Source organism: Anolis carolinensis, chromosome 1 (assembly GCF_035594765.1).
Source record: "Anolis carolinensis isolate JA03-04 chromosome 1, rAnoCar3.1.pri, whole genome shotgun sequence".
Taxonomy (NCBI): Eukaryota; Metazoa; Chordata; class Lepidosauria; order Squamata; family Dactyloidae; genus Anolis; species Anolis carolinensis.
The window spans coordinates 73380754-73393792 of NC_085841.1; positions in this window are offsets into that span (position 1 = coordinate 73380754).

Consider the following 13039-nt stretch of genomic DNA (forward strand, 5'->3'; position numbering starts at 1 on the left):
TTGAAAACTCTGGATGCTGCTTTTGAGGGGCAGTCTGGACAATGGGATCAGATCCAATTTGGACTGTTCTGCTGCTGAGACAGAACACTGGTACCATCACCCTTTCCCAATGCTCATCAGTAAATGAACATGTCACACACTTCTTCCTCTTGGTTGCATGGGCACCTCCAATGACCAGGAGCTTGCATGGAGCTCTTTGTCCAGCAAAGAATAGCAGCAGTGACATGGAGGTGACTGTTCAGTGAAGCTAATGCAGTCTTAGCCCAGTTGGACTGTATGGATGTGAATATGGTGCCACAACACATTTGGCTGGGTGCATCTGGCTGCCTCCAGGGCTTCCAGACTTTAACAATCAGTGTAGACTTGTTTTTCAAATGCCCCTTAAAGCTGGCAGATAAAGTCAGTCCTTCACATCCCCCCAAATGAAAGTGAAAACCCATGAATAAAGAAATTGCTATTGTTTTTACTTGAGAGAGAACCAGCACAGCTCTGCGGTCAACTTCTATTGGAAGTTGAAAGAATTGCAATGGAAAACCTAGAGTTTTGTAGGGATGTGTTTTCTCTTGAAATCTCTACATCTTCCAGCATGACGGGAGAACTTTGAGATTTCTAGAGAAATAATTTAAAATCAAATCTACAAAATCCAAAGCTTCAAATGTGGAGAGATAACTATAGTCAGTTTTCTCTAATGGTTCTCAACCTGGGGTCCCCAGGTTTACTAGCTGTTAGGATTTCTGAAAGTTCACAGCCAAAAACATCCGGGAACTGCTGTAGAAGAAACTGCAGGAACAGTGGTGGTGGTGTTGGCATTGGTGGTGGTGGTGGGGTTAATACAATTGGCCCATTCTCAACGAAGGTTCTCTAGATTCAAGTAAGATTTTGTTTTACCAATATGAAGGTCAAGAAAATTCATGCTATGGCAGCTGAGTAAATCGTGTTACTGAACTCAAGGCTGTGGCTAAAGTCTGAAGCTATATACACGTGAGAAATCAATTATGTGATGTTATTACCATTGTCCTACAAAAGTGAAACTGGAAGGTTCAGCAAACACCATTCTTTGGTACACCAAACATGGAAAGAAGCTGTGTAATAAAGAATATCATGACACAGACTGCTGATAACTTTGGACTGTGTGTGTGTGTGTGTGTGTGTGTGTGTGTGTGTGTGTGTGTATATATATATATATATATATATATATATATATATATATATATAATTTCTCAGACAAATAATTTAAAAATTAGACCCTTAGAATGCAAAAAGGACCCAGCCTGCAAACCTCTGCTGCCTCCATTCTCTCTCTGCCCCATCTGTTTCCCCATTTGTCCTCCAACGCTACACATGCTGACACAGAGAGAAGCTCTCCTTCCAAACAAAAAGAATGTTGCTGTCAGTTCAGATGAGCAAATGCTAGCAAGATGGCAACATTTTCAGTCCTGGCAAATACCATCAGAAGTTCAGTTTATTAATATTGCAACAGTTGTACTAAATGAGATCACTTGGATAACAAAACATTTATCAACTAAACGCTGCCACCTACTGAAGTTTTGCAAACAGCCCAGATGATTGGATAAGATCACAAATTCACACTGTCAGAAGCGTATGGTTGTTGCCGAAATCTCTTCGAAGGGGTTTGTGCATGTGGGAGAGAAGAAAAGAATGATAACCGAAAGAAGAAAACAAGACATCTCTTTCGTGCAATCTGTTCAGAAAGTGTCAGACTAAATCCTAGAGAGCAGCATCCAAATAGAGATGGATTAGATTTTGTATCTTGATGAGGCAGATTTCTTCTTGATCAAATATATGACAAACATATTTTAAAATTGATGGCCAGCATATGAGAAGAAAAAAGGAAACATCATATTCCTTATATTTTATATGGTAAACATAATTTCTAATAAATCATAACATGGTGCAGCAAAGGTGGATAACACCAGGCATTGGTCTTTTAATCTCAAAGTTCTCTGTCATGCTTCAAAGTAGCATCATTTAACTTAATGTGATTACATGAATTTAAATCTTGGATAACCAGATTATAACCTGATACTTTCATTGAAGCTCAGGATACATATTAAATATACTTTAGTAGGGATTATTTTCCTGTGCACATCTTTTAACTAGCATGAAATCTTGATAGAATGATAAAAGAATAGGGGTAGCTTTTTAGAATTACAACAGTTTTGTGTTGTTTTGAAGCTTTGACAAAGTGTATACGACTTCAATCTGAGCTTCTCAAGTACATGTGTATTGTGTATGTGCAATTCTAGATTCTGAGAAGTGCATAATTCTTCTAGACATTTTCTATCAATTTCCTTTTATTTACATTACACCTTTCTCCCCAATATGGAATGCAAGATGGCTCACAAAATAGATTAAAGCAAAATACAGTTCAACAAATAATACAAAAGGTTTTTTTTTTTAAAAAAAGAATGAAGTAAACATTCATATTAAATCCCTAATTGAAAACAGTTTTAAAATATCAATTAAATTACATGGAAAAGAGGTGGATGCTTACATCTATTGGATGGGTATTGCAATTTTTTTGGCATGCAATGTAGAGAAAGGAAATTATCTCTGCATCTAGCACATAGATTGCTATGTAAATGGAGTATGGCAGTTTCAGGCTGCATGGTGTGCAATGACAGGGGGTTGGACTGGATGGCCCATGAGGTCTCTTCCAACGCTATGATTCTATGGCACAACGGATCAGTTTTTGTTAGTTATGAATCACAAAGCCCTCTGGAATAACCTCTAAATATGGCAACTTTATATTTAATTTTTCTTTTAAAAGTGGGAAATCCTTGGAAGCTATAAATCTTAACTATGCTATCACTGTGGAGCATGGTTGGAAGCAGAGCAGTTCCAACAATGAGGAGAATTAAGCGGTCGCTTCGGGTGCCAAACATACGGGGGCGCAGTCGAGACTGCTTTTTCTGTTGTTTTGTTGTAAAACATGATGTTTTGGTGCTTAATTTGTAAAATCTTAATGTAATTTGAAGTTTAATAGGCTTTTCCTTAATTCCTCCTTATTATCCAACATTTTCGCTTATCCAATGCGTTTATTTTTCAGTGATTTTTTTTTGGGGGGGGCACCAACATTCTGTTTGCCTACACTTGAAAAATACCTAGGGCCAGCTCTGGTTAGAAGGGAGGGAGAATCCTATCTCCTTCACCAATCAACTATTTTAGGAAGCTTTACTGTGATATTTTAGGTGTGCTGCCTTTATGCTTCCTTATTAACAAAGTCAGCATCAGAGTACTCATCCAGATCCCATTTTTTAAAAGTTGTGAGCAGCATTACAGTTATTCCCCCTGCAGCGGCAAGCTTAGTACAAGCAAAACACTAAAAAGGGAGAATCCATTTAAAAAAAAAAGTTGTCTGGAAAAGCTCATAGACTTACCTTCATTATTCAAGGGATAAATTGTTTTTCTGACACTCAGGGACTGTATTATCCTCTTCTTGGATTATCCTTCACCCTTTTAAGCCTTTAGCTTTACTGAGATTGGAATGGCTATTTCTGAGGGACCAGGGAAAATGTTTTGTTGACGAGGATCTTATCGGTCCTAATATGGAATTCAGGAATCATAGACCTGGGATAAAGTGACAGCAGTGATGATTCCCTGAGAAAGTCCAAGGGCATTTCTGACAAGTTTCATGGATGACAGCTCTCATTCAATGAGAATATGGGTTAAAAGATGGATATATAAACTTTCCAATAGCTAATTCAGTTCACAAAAGAAAGTTTCTCAGTGGTATAGCTACTGATTTATATGTGAAAATGTGGAGCTTGCACACCCAAAAAGATTTTCCCAACCCATGAATTTTTCCTTTAGCCCCCAAATTTCCAGCATTGTCAAAATGACATATTAAAAATAATCTCCAACTACAGTGTTTATATTTGCTGTATGCACATTCACTTTTTAATCTTTGCTTAGAACAATCAAACTGTATTTCTTAATGCTCAATGGATGTTAATGCAATGCTAGAATTTTGTGGAATTTTGGGATTGCTAAAATAATAATTTGGATTTGACCCATTCACAAAACTGCTACAAGATTACTACCAAGAGGTAGGACCTCATCATATGGCTCAAAATAAGCGCCCTAGGATGCTTTTTGCCTCTTGGGGGACTGAGCCCCATGGCAGCCATCAGACAGCATTGCCTGTGGCACTGCCCCCAACTGGGGTAAAAGTGTTGCCAGATCCTTTTTTGGCAACATGGGAGGCTTCCCATGTTGTTCTGGCTCCATCGGGACCTCCCTGCAAGGGCGTTGCTTTCCCAATGCCATGAGGAAAGTGTCACGAGAGGGAGCTGTGTGCGGGGTGACAGATTCGCTTTTATGATAAAATAGTAACATTGTCTTTCAGTAGCCCATGAAGGCTAGAAAGAGCCAGATGGGCAGTGCTGTCATGATACATACAGTGTATCATGACAGCACTGCCTATCTAGTTCGTTCTTAATGCTTAGTCTTAAGATCTCTTAGCAGCATGAGGCCATTTTGATAATAAGGCAGCAACATTAGCTTACCTTTGTAACATGGGAATACAGGCCAAGTGAAGGCATTTGAAGTATGCATTAGTAGCTATAGTGAAATTCCCTTTTTTTTTTTAATAAATTTTTATTTTTTAAAACACAAAAAATACATACCGTAGACATACAAAACATTTACAATTCCCACCACCAACACGAGGATTGTTTTCTTTTTACATATTCATTTCTTTATGAGACAATTTTTATATCTTTATCTTAATCCATTTCCAACCTATATACTATATAACATTTGTATCTTATTTCTTATGGCTTGATCTCCAGATTGATTCATGATATAGTTCTTTACCATTGTCCATCTTTCTTCCATTTCTCTTGTTCTATTTTCATTAGTTTTTACAACATTTAGTTTCACATTCATAATTTCAAATTCCATTTGCTCCACCATATATTGGTACCATTTATTTACTGTCCATTTTGATTTATCTTTCCACCCTAATACTATTACTGCTTGTGCACATTCAATTATTGCTTCTTTTATTTCCCTTTTATTTCCCATTTCCTCTCTTTTCCCTAATACCGCTATTTCCTTTGTTATGACCCACTCATTTCCTAGTATAGTGAAATTCCTTGAGCAAAAACAGGAACTGAAATAGTTGCTCATCAGCTTCAGTTTCTAGTCTGGAGAAAACTATTAATTTATTTATCATCCATGTCAAAAATAGAGAACGGTGAGTTTTTTCAATATTCAAATGATTTAAATTAAAGCTCATGGTATTAAATGAATGTACATATGTATACTCTCTGATGTGTATGTTTTAAAATATTAGTTTAATTCCAGGCACGAAATGATGTATAACTCGTTGACAGCAACATTCTGTATTTATTCAATTCTAAGACACTCTTCCCCAATCTAAAAATGGGATGTGTTTTTGAATTGCGGGTGTTTTTTAATTTATATAAATTAAGTTTTTTCTGTTGTTAGTGTGCTTCTTACAATCGATGACATCTTAGAATCGAAGAAACACAGTTATTTTAAAATCGACTGTAAATTTCACTGACTCAATGTCCATAAATGAAATTACGAATCAAAATTTAGCACCTTTTTGAACCACTAGGATGATGAAGTCTGGTCTACTGCACTTCTGTGTACTCTACATGTGTTCCTATCTGAAATGACAAATCCCCTAGATTATTTTTGCCTTCTTTGGTCTTTCAGTCTCTGTAATGGAGAATATTCTTTTTTAAGTAGGAAAGGCAGTATATCAATTAAATGAATAAACAAAGAAACAATAAAAACAGGATTTTTTCCAATGGAGAACTTGGAGACAGATGACACTCTTTGAAAGACTTGTTGGTACTTGGCATTGGTGCTGCTTTATCTAATGTCATCCTACTTCAGCAGTGGGCAAAGCAGCTTTCTGGACTGCAATTTGCAAGAGACTGATTACACACAGATAGCTTTAATTTTCTCAGTTGTTTCAAAGAGAAAGCCTCTACCACACTTACTGGTCCTAATTTGCTGGACTTTTTGTTTGGCATCTCTATGACCTGCTAGTTGGAGTGACAGGATCACAGATGTTCTGAATTTGTTTTTTGCTTTTCTGGAGCGTATTCACTTTTGGGAATGTCTAACCTGCAGGTTCATTTTGTTGGTTTCTGTAGAAAACATCATTTTCTGATCTTAGCTGTGCTTGTTGGCCTTCAGTGAGAGTCAGAAAAACTTTGTTGGGGGTCACCACCTTAGTGGTTGTAACATACCTTTCTGGAATTATGGGTCATGTTGCCACCTCAGAATGCCTTCCATAGCTATATTTAAAGAAAAGTTTAAGACTGAATAAGTTTCTTCCTGAACTTGGAAAAGTGACCTGTTTGGATTATAGGCCCCACTGGCAATGCTAAAACCAAAATAATCTTTATACAAGTAATTTCCAACTTCCAGTTAATTTTACATTTAATAATTGCTCAGAAACTACTAATTATGCTGCCTTTGGATGGACCATCCTCCTTGCTGGGTGGGTAGTTAAGCTTATTTTATTTATTACTATATTTATTTATTATTTTTATATATTTATACCCTGTTTTTTCAGGATGGGGACACAAAATGGCTAACAATTTTCAAATGTTACAGTTAAAAACATCTAAAAGGTAACTATTAAAACAGAGTTAAATTACCAGTAAGTCAGCTATGCTTATATTTCCCTTGGGCCATTTGGAACAGTATCTGTATCACATACAAAAGATAAAATGTTAAACACATCTTTTAAAATGTAATATATTTATTATTTTGGAAAAAAGGTATTGTGACTTTTACAAAATATACATTTGTTGATTTTTCTTCACAGTAATATTACTCTATAAAATAACACTGCCACAATAGCTAAATTATCTTCCAATTCAAGACCATATTCTGAAAGTGATGTTAGCCTTCTGTTGTATGAAACAATTTCTTAAGCATAGTTCACTGTTCTATTGTTAAATCTCATAAGGAAGCAATCTAAAATGACAACACAATAACAACAAACAATACCCAAGAGAAAATGGAACTCAAATTACTTCTGTGGTGTAGGAGGATTTCCCCAAAATATGAACCATAGCTCATTTCTACATGTTTTACCATCTAGGTCTCTTTCACTTATGTACCTCAACAGCTTTGTGCCATGGCCCACTAACTTGTCCTGTGTTGTGTATATCTGTGTGTCCTTTTACCCTGTTTTCTTACTAAAACTGAGCCAGCTATAGTACAACAAATGGCATATCTACACTAACCACCAAGGTTAGTGTGAAACTGACACAAAAGATAGTGATCTCACTATGTGGAAAATTACTTATGAAGTCTCAAAACTGATTTGAGACCTGGATGATGCATACATTCAATAGAGACCGTGTTTCTGACCTGGCTTCAGGACCCGCAGTATCTGTGACTTGAGTCTCAGAGGATTCATATTCTTTTTTCCAAAGCCTGCCTCAATGTGCCTATGTGGATCACCAGAGCACCTGTTCATTAGTCTGTTTCACAATATGATGTGGTTTATAGGTATATATAGGTACATGGGCTGATGTGCGTCCTGTTTCAGAGTAACCTGTGATTTTACAATCACTTAGCATGGATTGAAAGCATCTTGAAATGATGCACTGAACAAATGCACACAGGTTGGGACCCACAATGCTCCTCTAGTCTTTTGTGATATGCAGAGAGCTCTTGTGGAGTATGACAATAAGGACTCATGAGGAGAGAAGCAGAAAGGAATAAAACTTCCTCCAAAGAATCACTCTATACCTGTCTCTTGGGAGTTCATGGGCTCACCCCACATGAGCGAAGTCTTTGATTCACTGTCTAGGAACACAGTAGTCTCAGACCTGTGGTCAAAGTACATGGTGTAATTAATGTTAATGAGCCATTTGAAGTACCCGAAAATTTAAGGAGTAACGCTTGAATAATGCAATGTGATCTGTTCTATGAGTAACAGCAACAAGCTACTTTGTAAACACTTGAACAGATATTGAAAACTAATTGCTTTCAAAGAGAAACATTCAAAATTCAGAGCAATCCAAGTATAATTTCCACATTATATTAGAAAATGTTGAAATGAACCATCAGAATGCAAACAAAAATATGGCAAATAAAGTGATACTAATCTTCCAGCTCAACAACTCTCTTATTCCAGATACATAATAAGAACAGACAATTTGCTTTGATGTAAATTTGAACTTGATTTAGGCAATGGCAAGGCAAGCCTGTAACTACTATAAATTCTCTTGCATAAAAATTATTCAGTTAGTTCATTGCAGTAGTCAGTCAACTGATACCTCCAGCTTTACACAGAGGTCTATCTGCTGTTCTTGCATGCTTGCAACTTTCCCTTCTTTGTTTTGTTGTTTTAGAAGACCTGACTCAAGGTTTAACCACATGAAGACAGTTTGTTTTTGTTTCATGTTTTACTGAAAAAAAAAGAGAAGCAAGTCCTTTCCTTCTTGGACCTGTTCATTTACATGCGATAAAGTCAACGCCCAGGAATCAAACAAGCTTGGACTGCAGTGGTAACCATTTCCAGTATGTGTAATATCATAACCTGGAAATGTTACTTAGGTCCATACTAGCTGTTGATTCTAGGAGCTGCAATCCAAAAAACGTAATTTATCTGTGTAATAATTCTTCATAATAACAATATACACTATTGAAATGTTAACTCGCTATGGAGAAGTGCCAATGCTCATGGGGTTATTGAATTCTGAATCTATGAAAGAGGATGGGTGCAGAGCTAAGATTCAAAACTTTTTGGATAAGGTCAGAAAAAAATCTGTCTTCTTGAAAGGAGAGGGGAGGAAATATTTTTTGGCATGGTGTGGAAGTGTATTTTCTTTCTTGCCTGCATCGTTTGTAAATGGAATAGCTACATTTTATGGACAGTTCAGAGTGATGCCTAGGGACATTGAACACCAATGAAATAAGCCTGAGTGTAAAGCAATGCATGCACATTTTCTGCTGATGGATTAGTAAACCACAAAAGTACCAAGATCTCATTAATGCAAAATTCTCAGCCTGTGGCTCGTGGGGACGGGGAAGTACTCCAGAGAGACGGAAAGATGTGCACTATTGTCACCGTAGTCTCCTAAAGCAATGGATCATGGGAAAAAGCAGCCCTCCAACTGCTCAGATCACCTTTCCCTGGGGAGTGCTGGTGTTTCAGCTAGCATACGAATCAGGAATGGGGAAATGGGAAGAACAGCAGTTTAGTTCTTTTGACTACAGGTTTTCTGACCCTGTCAGGGTGATATAGAAATAACACTACTGCTCCATTTTAAAGATGTTTCAGAGAGAAAGCATGTTCTGGATATAAATTTGAAAGCAAGCACATTAACATTGGTTCAGAGTGCCAAACATTTTATTGTGTACTGTCCTTATTATCTTTGGTACTAAAGACAGAATCTCTTCTTTGATCTTGCGCTGTGTGACAAAACCACTTTGTGGGAAAGCACCAAGGGCCCGGTTCACAGAAGCCTCTTAAGTATATTCTTCACGTGAAAAACTGGGTCTCAAATCAATTTTGAACCACTGAAGGAATGACATGACTATTCCAACACTGGCCATTTGGACATTGAGAATTAACACAAAGAGCTGAGCTGCTATTCCTGTTACCAGATGTCTGTAAAAATTCATAGCAGGCTATTAAATTTAGCAGATCCCATCTTAATTAGATTAGCTCCTGTGCAGCATGACAGACAAATATTTCACTGATGGAGAATTTATAAACATTGCTGGTGGGAATTCTTTATGTAAGATGAAGTCGTTTTTCTTTGGTTTATGTTGGAGGATAATACTGACACTGGTGTGTTAGAACATCGGTGTCAGGTTTTGTTTCCTTTAGTTTTGATTTTTTGTTTCCTTTAGTTTGGATTTTTTGTTTCCTTTAATTTTGATTTTTTTTGTTTCCTTTAGTTTTGATTTTTTGATTCCTTTTGTTTTCTTTTTCTTAATAACATGCAGGTTTTTTGTATCCCTTTCATGCTTATATATACACAACAGAAAGAAACTATAAGCAATTCTCAATGTCTAATCCCACTACTTAGTGACCACCATATAAAGCAATTGTTAGCCACCTGAGAGTTCAAGAGTTATAATTTGTTTGCACAAAGGGAAATGGAATACTGTACTGTGGACTGAGTTGGTTTTGTGTACTGTAACCTAGCATGATTATATCTTTTGCCATTTAAAATTATTGCCATTATATTAAAAACATGAACAAACATAGACACATACCTGAATTATGCCAAGAATATGACAATGACATTAAGAGACCAGAGAATCTGGAATGGTAAACTTTAAATGAGGATGCTTGCGGGGGTTGTGTCTGGTGTCCAAACATGGCCACAGCTTCCAACAGATTCTTCCAAGTCTCACAATGGCTGTGGCAGCTCATTTGCATTCTGATACTTCTTTGCATCACAGATATGGGAAGTCAAAGACTAAGTATGCAGGAACATAATACTAATGGAAGGAATTCAGCAGATGACCAGAATGTTCTGCACATTTGGCTATTTAATAATTTAGATTTCTCATGATTACTTGGAAAGTGTGCATGATCAGTGCACACTGTTTTCAAATACACAGATTGGAGATTAGATTGTAATAATATTATTGGACAGTAATAATGGCAACAGTAATGTCAATAACTATAACAATAATAACGACACTACTAATGATACTAATGACCACAATAGTGATAACAATGTTAGTATTAATAGTAATACTAGCAATAGTAACTTCCTCTCTGCCATTCAGTGTTATTCACTTCCATATTCTCAGTTTGTACAGAAATACATTTCCATCTCTGTTTTTATTTGAGGCAATTGGTTAAAAAAGCCAAGTTTTCCGAAAGAAGAATGGAAAATTAAGATTTTGTTCCATTTCAGACTTGCTTTCATTTGTTCACTCGTTTGTGAACATAACATTTCTTCAATCCTCTGGAGACTCCCTGTGACGACATCACAACTCCTCAGGGATTTATTTTATTTATTTACAGTATTTATATTCCGCCCTTCTCACCCCGAAGGGGACTCAGGGCGGATCACATTATACAAACATAGGGCAAACATTCAATACCCATAAACACATCAGAGACCGAGACAGACGCAGAGGCAATTTAACCTTCTTCTGAGGGGATTCATGGACTACAGGTTGAGAATCACTTCTATAAAGGGATGCAACATTTTATTTGTGGGTTGTTCATTTGTTTCTGGATGCCATTTTGTATGTTCAGGTGATGTTACTTCATTTGAGTATAAACAATAGACAAGTGTGTGTACATGTGTGTTTCTTGGGATACAGCTATGGATTTCCCTGGAGGATGTATGTGTAGGCTATGATGGTGACCTCCTGCCCATCAAAAGTTACTACTACAGACTTCCAGAAATATCTATAATTGCCTTCTACCACTTTCTTTGGATGCTGTGGGTTTAATTTTTACCAGTCTTGGTTCTGAATCAATTACATTTGTTTATTGCATTTTCTCTTTGTGACCAATTTCTTCAGCATCATGAGGAAACTATAGTGGGCATAAATGGTATCCATTCAAACACAGCAGGCCTTCCCCTTTTGTGGGGGCGAGGAGGACCCCCTCCCCCATGAAAGTGAGAAAACAAGGATTTTATAAATCACTGTTTTTCTTTACTTGAGAGAACACTTCTCTGGGAATCTCTTGGTCCTCCAAGGTGATTTTACAGTCAGCGCTCACTGAAAGATGACCTCTGAATTTCCTTGGAGGACCTAGAGAGTCCTAGAGAGAATAAATTAACCAAACCCTTGAACTATCATGTCTGCAAAAATTAAATCCTCAAATGTGGAGGATTCGCTGTGAAATATATTTGCTTATGTTGGAACCCTATACTCAGATACATGGAAGTCAATCACAGTGGCACTTGCTTCTGAGTAAACATTATGTTCATGATGTGTAGCCATCTTTCTCATTTATGCACAGCTATCCCACACACCACAGTGTCTACAATTCAGTCATCTCTTGTGTTTAAATAAAATGGGAGGGGAAGGTCTTTTGTGCTGCCCAAATGCCCTTTAAACTCTTCCAAACGCACTCACAGGTGACTGTTACCTGCATGTCAATGACCCCACCTCTCCACTAGTTTTAATTCAGAAAGATAACTAGCACTTCTCAGCTGTCAGCATTTGAAAGGGAGTGGGGGAAGGAAGTCAAAATGAAAATGGGCTGGTTAATTAATTGCAAGCACTGCTTGAAGGACCAGCACATATATTTAATCAGTTGCCTAGTAACAAATGGGGTATGATGTGAATGCTATCAGCCTGCAGCGTGAGCAAATGCTGGATCTTTTCTTTTTATCAGCCGTCAGCATGCATGCTCTGCTGTTTATGCATCCCTGTGTTTTGAAGGACTCCTTTGCTATTATAAGAAAACGGTGATCTGGGTAGGAGTCCTGAATGACATTTTGACTTTTTCCCTTCCCTTCCCCCACTGTGTTTCCTTTTTAGATAGAAAACAGACTCAGTGCATATGAAAATGGACTTGGAGATGGGAAAGAAGAACATACAGACACACACACTTGTACTCTCTCTCTGTGTGTGTACACATGGCCACAACTCTCCTTTTGAGTCATCCCCTCTTGTTCGTTTCTGGTATCTAATTACCAGATAAAGGGGGGATGGACGCACGTGATAGATTGCTGCACCCATGAGCCTATATCATTGACTGTGCTCACCAGAAATTATAAAAGTTGCAGTCCAATACCTCCAGGGGGGGCACATGTTTCCCTACACTGGATTATTTATTTATTATTTAAACTTATATGGCGCCACTCCCCTAGGGCTCGGGGCAGCTTACAAGAAAGGCTAAAATCTAACAATTTAAAAACATCTTTAATATCTTTAAAAAACATAAGTTTAAGGGACATTTAAAATCCCTACATAACTCTTAAACCAGTGGTTCTCAACCTGGGGTCCCCAGATGTTTTTGGTCTTCAACTCCCAGAAATCCTAACAACTGGTAAACTGGCTGGGATTTCTGGGAGTTGTAGGCCAA